The following is an 8,985-nucleotide window of genomic DNA, read 5'->3' as shown; positions in this document are numbered from 1 at the left end:
TCCATTATATCATATTAAGAGTAGGAATCACATTCACAGTATTTTATTTTCCTAAAGAACTAACCTGAAGTTTGCAAAGTAAAGGATGACACATTAACTTAATATGATCAGGGCCTCCCCTGGTGGCGCAGCAGTTGAGCGCTGGGCTGTGAAGCTGCCCGCAGCCTCTGCAGCACTGGTTCGATCCCCGGCCGCAGGCGAGGGTCCCATGGCGTGTAGACCTCTCCTGCAGCCTGCTGCTCCCCTCAGCAGTGTATTTCTTCAGTCTGCCTGTTCTGTTCCCCGCTCTGACTCTGGTGAATTCTCTCACCCTCCTGTGCTTCTGACTGTACCCAGTGCTTGTATAAATAAATAAATAAACCTTTTTTAAAAAAAAGATCAAAATTTGAAAGCTTCAATGTAAAAATTATAAAACAAAGTGCTTTTTTTAAATCCCATGTTGTCAGTCGAAAATACATCTGAATTCTTATTTGTACATAATCCATTTGTGAATCTCCTCCCTCAGAATTCCCTCCCCTATTAAGTGAATTTTAAATAATGAACAAATGTTTAATTTTCTAATGTGTGCAAAGAAGTGGTATTGATGATGGGCCAGAAAAAGTGTAATGATTCTGGATTTAGGTGGGAATTTGACAGAACTGTAGATCCACTTCCGTAAACTGGTGAAACAAGTTCTGAAAGATCTGAATGTGTTCAGAAAAGAAAAGGCAGTGGTTAGTAGCACGCAGTAGGTAAAGCTTTATACTGGCGTATTGGGGGAAAAGGAGGAAGTAGGGCTTGGTAGTTGGCTTGAAGATCTAGCCATAGGGGAGGAAGAACAAGCAAGCTTCAGATTTATATTCTCTTGCGAGATACAAGGTGAGGTTTTAGTTCCAAAGACAATGAGCTTGGTTATTGGAATTGCTTAGGATGAATCAAGCAGTGATATTGACAAAATGCTGAGTTCCTAAGCTATATCTTAGGACTGTTAGTGGTCCTGGATACCTTTAGTGAAATGAGATTTCTATCTAAATGCATGGTATTTCCTGGTCACAGTCTAGCACACACCCTCTATACTTGGTTCCAGGAGTTTGATGCTTTTATATATTTTTTTGACTGCTGTCTCCTTTTCACAGAGTTCCTCTCCTTTCACACCAGTGCAAGCAGATTACAAGTTTTCGGCATACACTTCTGTTTTAGAAACAAAGCACAGGATCCTTCAGAGTGTTTAGTGCAGTAGTCCCCTTAACAGTGGGGGACAAGTTCCAAGAACCCTAGTGGATGCATGAAACCACTGATAGTAAAGAACCCTATATATGTTTTGTTTTTTCCTATACACATGTATGTACCTATGATAAAGTTTATATATTATGCATGGTAAGAGATTAGCAGCAATAGTTAATAAAATGGGACAATTACAAAAATCTGTAATAAAAATTCGGGGAATCAGTCTCAGACTACCTTACTGTATGTAGTGTTTCCCAACTATTGATTAACCAAGGGTACATGAAGCCATGGGATGGGAAACTGTGGGTGAAACAGGGGACTGCTGTAGTTACAACTGTCAGTATAATGATGGATGAGCAAATAAGGCATAAGAAATTTGAAAGTGGAGTTGAACTTTGAATAACAGTTTTGAACTTGCAGAGGTCCACTTACATAGCTATTTTTTTTCTACTGGGGTTTTGTATTCATGGATTCAAGCAAAGGTCAGTGGTAGTTGGTTGAATCCCTGGATGCCAAACCCTATATATCAAGGTCATATTGCTTAAAAAAAGATTCCCACAACTGGTAGAGATTCTAATATAAATGCTCTTGTTCTTTTTCCTCCAGGATGTGTTGGGCTGTCTTACATTGTTGTGATAGAAATAAGACTGAGCATGATAGAAATAAACCTTAACATGTAAATTCATTAGAAATCCAAACAGAGAGGGAATGTAGTACATTAAAGGGGTATATTTTGATTTCAGAATGTTAAACTGTAATAGAAGCATAAAGATCAGGATGTAGATATCTGCGTTGGGAGGCAAACAGGAATTGTTCATCTCACCTTAGTTTGACAAGTAAAATAGTGAGTAATTGGCAGTAGCCAAGATAGATTTTTCTCTTCTCTGACACTGAAACTTTAGAGTGAAGCCAGGCTTTGTTTGAACTGATACCTTTAGGATTCTTCCATTTAAGATAGTAAAACAGTCTCAGCCCTCTTAGTATCTGTCAGTGCTTCAGTGCTGTGGAGGCCAGGAATTTACCTAATATCTACATTGCTTTTATTAACTATGAGTGTCATTCCTGGAGTATTTATTTATTATGATATTTGTGATAGCCATATATTGTTTGTTTTGGATTTTAAGCATAGGCATTCATAATTTGTAAAATTGAGACAATATAGTAATGGCTAGAGTATGAAGTTAGGAAAAATTAAAGTTGGTCTTACAGTCATGTGCTGCTTAATGACGTTTTGGTCAGCAAAGGCCAGTATATACTATGTGATTCCAACATCGTTGTTGTCTTGTGATAGTAGCTGTTGTAGTCTTATAAGCCATCAGCAGCTTCATATATTTTGTTTATCACATCTCTTGATAGTATTTTCGTTTTCCCTTGTGCTTGATTTAGCTTGTTTTAATCTTGTGTTATGTTTTGACTGGGTATTGTGTGCTTTGTTAATGTTATGTGACAAGGCAGAGCTCCCTAAGCCCTTTTCTTTCTCTCTGCGTTTTTGGATAGAACTGTGACAGGTCAGGAGATTCCCAAGTATGTTTGGATAAATGGGGGGAAGGCTCCCAGCAACCTGGGGTGACACTCTTCTTGTGCTTTTGCTGGGGCTGGTGGTCCAGAAGACTTTTTACTCCTTGGATACCATGTGGCCCATGGAGTCCACCACCCTGTTGCTGTAGCCAAATTCATTGTCATACCAGGAAATGAGTGGTTATAGAGGGCAAAAGTAGTTATAGAGGGCAGTGCTGGCCTCAGCATTGAAGGTGGAGGTGTGGGTGTTATTGTTAAAATTGCAGGAGGCAACCTGGTCTTCAGTGTAGCCCAGGATGGATGCCCTTGAGGGAGCCCTGTGATGCCTGCTTCACCCCTTTTTTGATCTCATTATCTTTGGCAACTTTCTTCAGGTGGTAGGTGGTCAGATCCACAACTGACAAGTTGGGGGTGGGCACACGGAAGGCCATGCCATTCAGCTTCCTGTTCAGCTCAGGGATGACCTTGCCTACAGCTTTGGCAGTGCTGGTAAAGCAGAGATGATGGTCTGGGCAGCCCCGTGGCCATCAGGCCACAGCTTCCCAGAGGGGCCATCCACAGTCTTCTGGGTGGCTGTGATGGCATAAATCATGGTTTTGAGCCCCTCCATGATGCCAGAGTTGTCATGGATGACCTTGACCAGGGAAGCCAAGCAGTTTGTGGTACAGGAGGTTTTGCTGACAATCTTTAGGGAGCTGTCATCCTTCTCATGGTTCATGCCCATTACAAACATGGGGGCATCAACAGAAGGGGCAGAGATGATGACCTTTTTGCCTCTGCCCTTCAGGTGCACCCTGGCTTTCTCCAAGGTGGTGAAACACTGATTGACTTGATAGCAGCAGGATCTCATTCCTAAAGGATGGAGATGGATTTTGTGTTGATGACAAACTTCCTGTTGTCAGCGTTGACTGTGCCACTGAACCTACCTTGTGTGGAATTATATCTAGCATGTAGACCATGTAGTTGAGGTCAGTGAGTGGGCCGTTGATGGCAACAGTGTTCACTTTGCCAAAGTTAAAAGCAGTCTGGGTGACCAGGTGCCCTGTCTGGCCATTTTGTTCACTCCAACCTTCACCATGGTGTCTGAGGGATGCATTGACACTGCGTGAGAAGACATAGTTGTCTGTAGAACCAGGAAGAGCAGATAGCCTCTCCTGTTTTGCTCATCATGGCCCCTAATAGTATAAAATCCACTGCTAATGTTGCCAGTAAAAGTGATTGTATTTATACTTTATTTTTTCTTTGTCTGAATATGGGTAGATAGACAAATACCATTGTGTTACAGTTGCCTACAGTATTCACTACATTAACATGATAAGAATTTCTAATCTATCATGTATGGGTGTGCAGCCTAGGAGCGGTATGCTATACCATAAAGCCTAGATGTAGCATATCCTTCTAGGTTAAGTATGCTGATGGTCACACAACTATGCAGTTGCCTAACAATGTATTTCTCAGAACCTATCCCCATCATTAAGCATGACTGTACACTGTTCTGCATGCTTTTTCTCTTTGTGTTAGAAACAGCTGACTTAATTTACTTAGAAATGTGTATGCCAATGTCAAAGTTTTGCATTAGACTTTAATTAAAATTCCTGCTTCTGCTGGTTGCACTCTGGTAAGTATTTTGCTTTGCTTGTTTTATTTGTGTGTGCTTTTACATGAGTATGCATGCTATGTAAGGTGAAGAATCATTTTTATCTACTAATCAGATCACTGTTATCAAACACATTTTATGGCGTAGCTAAAAAATTACTATAAGTGATGAAAGTAAATCTGTTGAGAGTTAAGAATTTCCAGAATAGTCCTCTCTGGTGGTGCAAGGGGTTAAGGCCACAACCTATGAAGCTGTCCGCAGCCATTGCAGCATGAGTTCAATTCCTGGACAGGGAGCTGCCCACATGATGCGGCAGACCTCTCCTGTCTCACCCACTGCTTCCCTCAGCAGTGTATTTAAGTCCGTCTGCCTGTTCTGTTCCCCAATCTGTCTCTGGTGAATCCTGTCATCCCCCGCACCTCTGGCCTGTACCCCAGTTCTTGTATGCATAAATAAACAAATCTTAAAAAAAAAAAAGAATTTCCAGAATGTTAAATGGGAATGTGAAGGTTTTATTTCCAATCTTAAAGTAACCCTTTCCTACAAGTCTCCTAAACTTCTTGTATTCTGTATATTGCATAAAACCCAATTGAACTTATAATTAGGAACTCATTGTTTAAATACTAAATACAAACTTCCTTGTTATTCTCTTCCTCTGCCATGAGGTCTTTAATGCCAGAGGTTACATTATTTTGCCTATTTAAAAAATGCGGTAACGTTTTTTGGGAGCCCACTATGTGTCCTCTAAATTTGTGCATGTGGTAGTAATAATTTGTACTAATTGAGGAGAGGTCAGTCTAATGCAAATACAAAAATTAATTATATTGAAATATGTCCACCCAAATAAACTAAGAGATGGTTGCCTAATAAAGCTGCTGTTTCACCTTAATAGGTGAGGTCTATCAGTTTACAGTGTTAAACAAATTTTAGTGTAAAGGCTTGATTAATTAAAGTTGAGTTAAAATAACTTGAACAATGTTGTTTCAACTGTAAAGTTATACTGTCATAAATGGGTGATGTGAGTCAAGTATACAGTTGATAAATTACATATATAACTTAAAACTTTTTAGTAATGTTGTTAAAAGAATGAAAAGGAACAGGGGAAGCTATTTTTAATGTTTATGTTAGGATAACGAAGATACATTATTTGAACATTTATTCAGTATAAAAGTTGTTAATGAGGTTGTTTATATTTCTTTCTACCTATGAAACCTGGTGTGTATTTTACATTTAAATGACATCGTAGTCACATTTCAAATGTGCAGTAGTCACTGGTGGCTGGTGGTTACTAGCTGGATAGTATAGTTTTAGAATGTAAACCTTACAGGTTAGTTGTGAATATAATGAAAGCATAGGTGAAATAAAGTATCGTACACTTGTAAATTATTATATGAGATTGCACTGTTTTAAGAGTTTGTTAATGATAAACCATTTTGATGTATATGACTCTGTAATAGACACTTAATTAAATTGTATTTTCTCATTAAAAAGCTCAGTTTAGTGGATTGCATGTAATAAGCCTGAAGTTTATTTCATTCTGTTTTCTAAATAAAATTTGATTTTTGGCACATGGCCTACTGGTGTATCAGGGAATTTGAAGCTTTTGAACAATATTTGAATTGTTATTTAGTAAATTGGTTTTAATAATGAGAGGTTTTCTTACATGTTTAATGCTTGTTTAACTTCAAAGGTAAGTAAATGAATATATGAATGTGTTGATCAGGAGCTCAAAAGAAAAACAAATACTATTGCAATACAATAAGTTCTTAGAAATGATAAGGGGAAACCATTTTCAGAAGCCTGTCAGTTTTAATCATGTATTCAGACAGAAGCACACAAAAAAGTAGACAAAATACTTGCACATCAATTGCTTTGGGGGAAAATTTAGTAGGGAAATTGCAGTATATTATGATAGTTTTAACATTTAATGAGTCTTTATTAGGGATTTGTATCTCAGATACAGTTTTAAGCACTGTGCAGACTTTAATTCTCACAATAAATCTTTACATTTTTGGGTATTGTTATTTTTCTCATTTTATAAATTAGGAAACAAGCACAGATGTGTAGTAATTACTTCTGAATCCAGACAGTCCTATTCCAGTGCTTATATTCTTGACCATTATAAAATGTGGAATGGACTCTTCCTCTGAGAAGGTGTCATGTAGGTTACAGATAATAGACACTCTTGGTCGTTATGTGTCTTCTTTTAAAATCCATTTTGCCCTCCATGAGGTAACTAAATTTATGAATTAATACTTATTGTTTTTTTCTGTCTCACACTGTTACATCATAAACTTAGAATTTCTATGAGTGCAGAGAGCTTTGTGTTTTTTAGATGTGCTCAAGTGCGCAGAACAAATGCCTTTTAGTAGTGGCCACTCAGATATTTGCTGAATGAATATAGAGTATAATTATACCTGGGTTGGAATAATTTAAAATTTTGGACAGTGTCATGTCTTTCATCTCAATTCCACAATAACTGTTGAGTGCATACTATATGTTAGGCACTTTCTTTGGTTTTGGAATACAAAGATGAATAGTTTCCTGCTATTAACCCTGGCCAGATAATAATTTTTGGTAATTGGTAATTACCAAATTTGGTAATTGGTTAATAGTTCTTCGATTATAAAAATTTGAGGTTATTGTTTTTGGTATATATGCCTTTATTTTGGGGAGAAGATCCTTAGAAACATGGAGAAATTAAAATTATATTATTTTTGTGTATTTGAGAAGTCTAACTTCATTATGTTTTTATAGTCTCCTACTTAGAAAGCCAGCGAAATTGCTTTTTTTACAGCAACTTCTTCTTTTGGTAAGCTTAAAATTTCTTTTCAACTGATAATTGGATGATTTTTAGCCTTTAGGGAATGCTTAGAATGCTAGGCATTTTACTGACCATTTAATCCCCACAAGATTGGGGTAGAACATTATTCCCCAAGATCAGAGACAGCATGTGGAAAGGCAGGGTCAAACTTGTATTGGTATTGATTCAAAACATGTCCACTTAATTATTCTTAAAATATTTTGGGAAAGTGAGAGAATGTGAAATAAGTAATTAACATAGGGGAAATCAGTTTCATAGTATCATTTAAAAATAACTTCAAGCATTTATACCTAAAAATTGTGACTTGGTATTATGTGTTGTTCATTATTTGGGTAATTATTTTCTCTTAAAAGACCACTTTAACTGTGTGTTACACTTTGGCCTTTTATTTATACATGCATCCAGTGAATTTTAGGATTTTTTGGATGAGTTCTATAAAACTTTTTTTTTTAAAGATTTATTTATTTATGCATACAAGAGCTGGGGTACAGGCCAGATGCACGGGGGAGTGGAGGTGAGAGGATTCACCAGAGACAGAGTGGGGAACAGAACAGGCAGGCTGACCAAAGTACACTGCTGAGGGGAGCAGCGGGCGAGTCAGCAGAGGTCTGCTGCACCATGTGGGTTGCTCCCTGCCTGGCCTGGAATCGAACTCGTGCTTCAGTGGCTGCGGATAGCTTCATAGGTTGCGTCTTAACCCTTGTGCCACCAGGGAGGCTCCGAGTTCTATGAAACTGATGAATGTTCATGTCCCGATTTTGTGTGTGTGTGTGTGTGTGTGTGTGTGACATGTTTTGAAAGAAACATGCTTAAAACTAAATTCTAGTGTTTTCTCCAAATCAATGAAGTAAAAATGTGAATGAGGAATATTTATTTGTATTTTCTCCTTGATTCTTTCGGTGAGTTTTGTGTATTGTTTTATGATTTATTATTTTGGTATTGGTATTTTGGTATTTGGTATTGACCATATGTGCATCTAGTTTCTTTGATTTGAACTTATTCTTACGTAATCAACTTCAGTGAGATTAATTTTTTTTAAACTTTTATTAAGGTTGCAAAAGTAAGGAAATGTAATATTGTATGAAAATTTCTTTATACTACATTTCTTTCTCTTCAGATATGTGGCAAGGGAGCATGTGATTCTATGCAAACTTCTGCACTCTGCTTGACATACGACAAGGGGTGAACTTTGTGTATGTTACCTTAATAACTATGCTTACTTTGTTGAAAATGTAAAAGCTGACTGTTTTGTTTTTAACAAGTTTGAGGAAATAAATGACAGAAATTCTCATAGGTAGCTAAAAGGATTTTATTTATTTATTTTTTTATATATAGTTTTTTTTTTTTTTTCCCCAAGGATTTATCTATTTATCTATACAAGCACTGGGCACAGTCAGAAGCGAAGGAGGGTGAGAGAATTCACCAGAGCCAGAGTAGGGAGCAGAGCAGGCTGACTGATGAAGTACACTGCTGAGGGGAGCAGCGGGAGGCAGGAGAGGTCCGCACGCCCTGTGGGACCCTCGCTGGGAGGCTGGGGATTGAACAGCCTTCCTGCAGAGGCTGCGGGAAGCCTCGCAACCCAGCGCTTAACCGCTGCGCCACCGGGGAAGCCAAGCTAAAAGGACTTTAGGGATGAAACTATTATATAACTAAAAGGAGTTTGGATGATACTGTGCTTTTAATTAGTGTTTTGGCTAATGGATTGGGGCAACTTTAGGGGACCTACATAATGAAATGGCATAGTTAATGATAACTTAGCAGTGCTCTCAGTTTCACATTTTGATAAAAATAGTCTTGGAGAAGAAGTTTCTGGTAAAGATTTTTGGTGTATAGTAAAAAT

General features: G+C 37.8%; 1 pseudogene across 1 annotated transcript; it reads right to left on the bottom strand.

The window, feature by feature from the left end:
* Positions 1 to 2,821: 2,821 nt before the first annotated feature.
* Positions 2,822 to 3,802, bottom strand: LOC311167924 (glyceraldehyde-3-phosphate dehydrogenase-like; annotated as a pseudogene). Its single transcript has one exon. The product of its transcript is annotated as a glyceraldehyde-3-phosphate dehydrogenase-like (transcript).
* Between the last annotated feature and the right edge of the window lie 5,183 nt (positions 3,803 to 8,985).

Source organism: Talpa europaea (genome assembly GCF_964194135.1).
Source record: "Talpa europaea genome assembly, chromosome: 2".
Taxonomy (NCBI): Eukaryota; Metazoa; Chordata; class Mammalia; order Eulipotyphla; family Talpidae; genus Talpa; species Talpa europaea.
The sequence above is the reverse complement of the archived record's forward strand: the minus strand, read 5'-3'. Positions and strand labels throughout refer to the sequence as shown.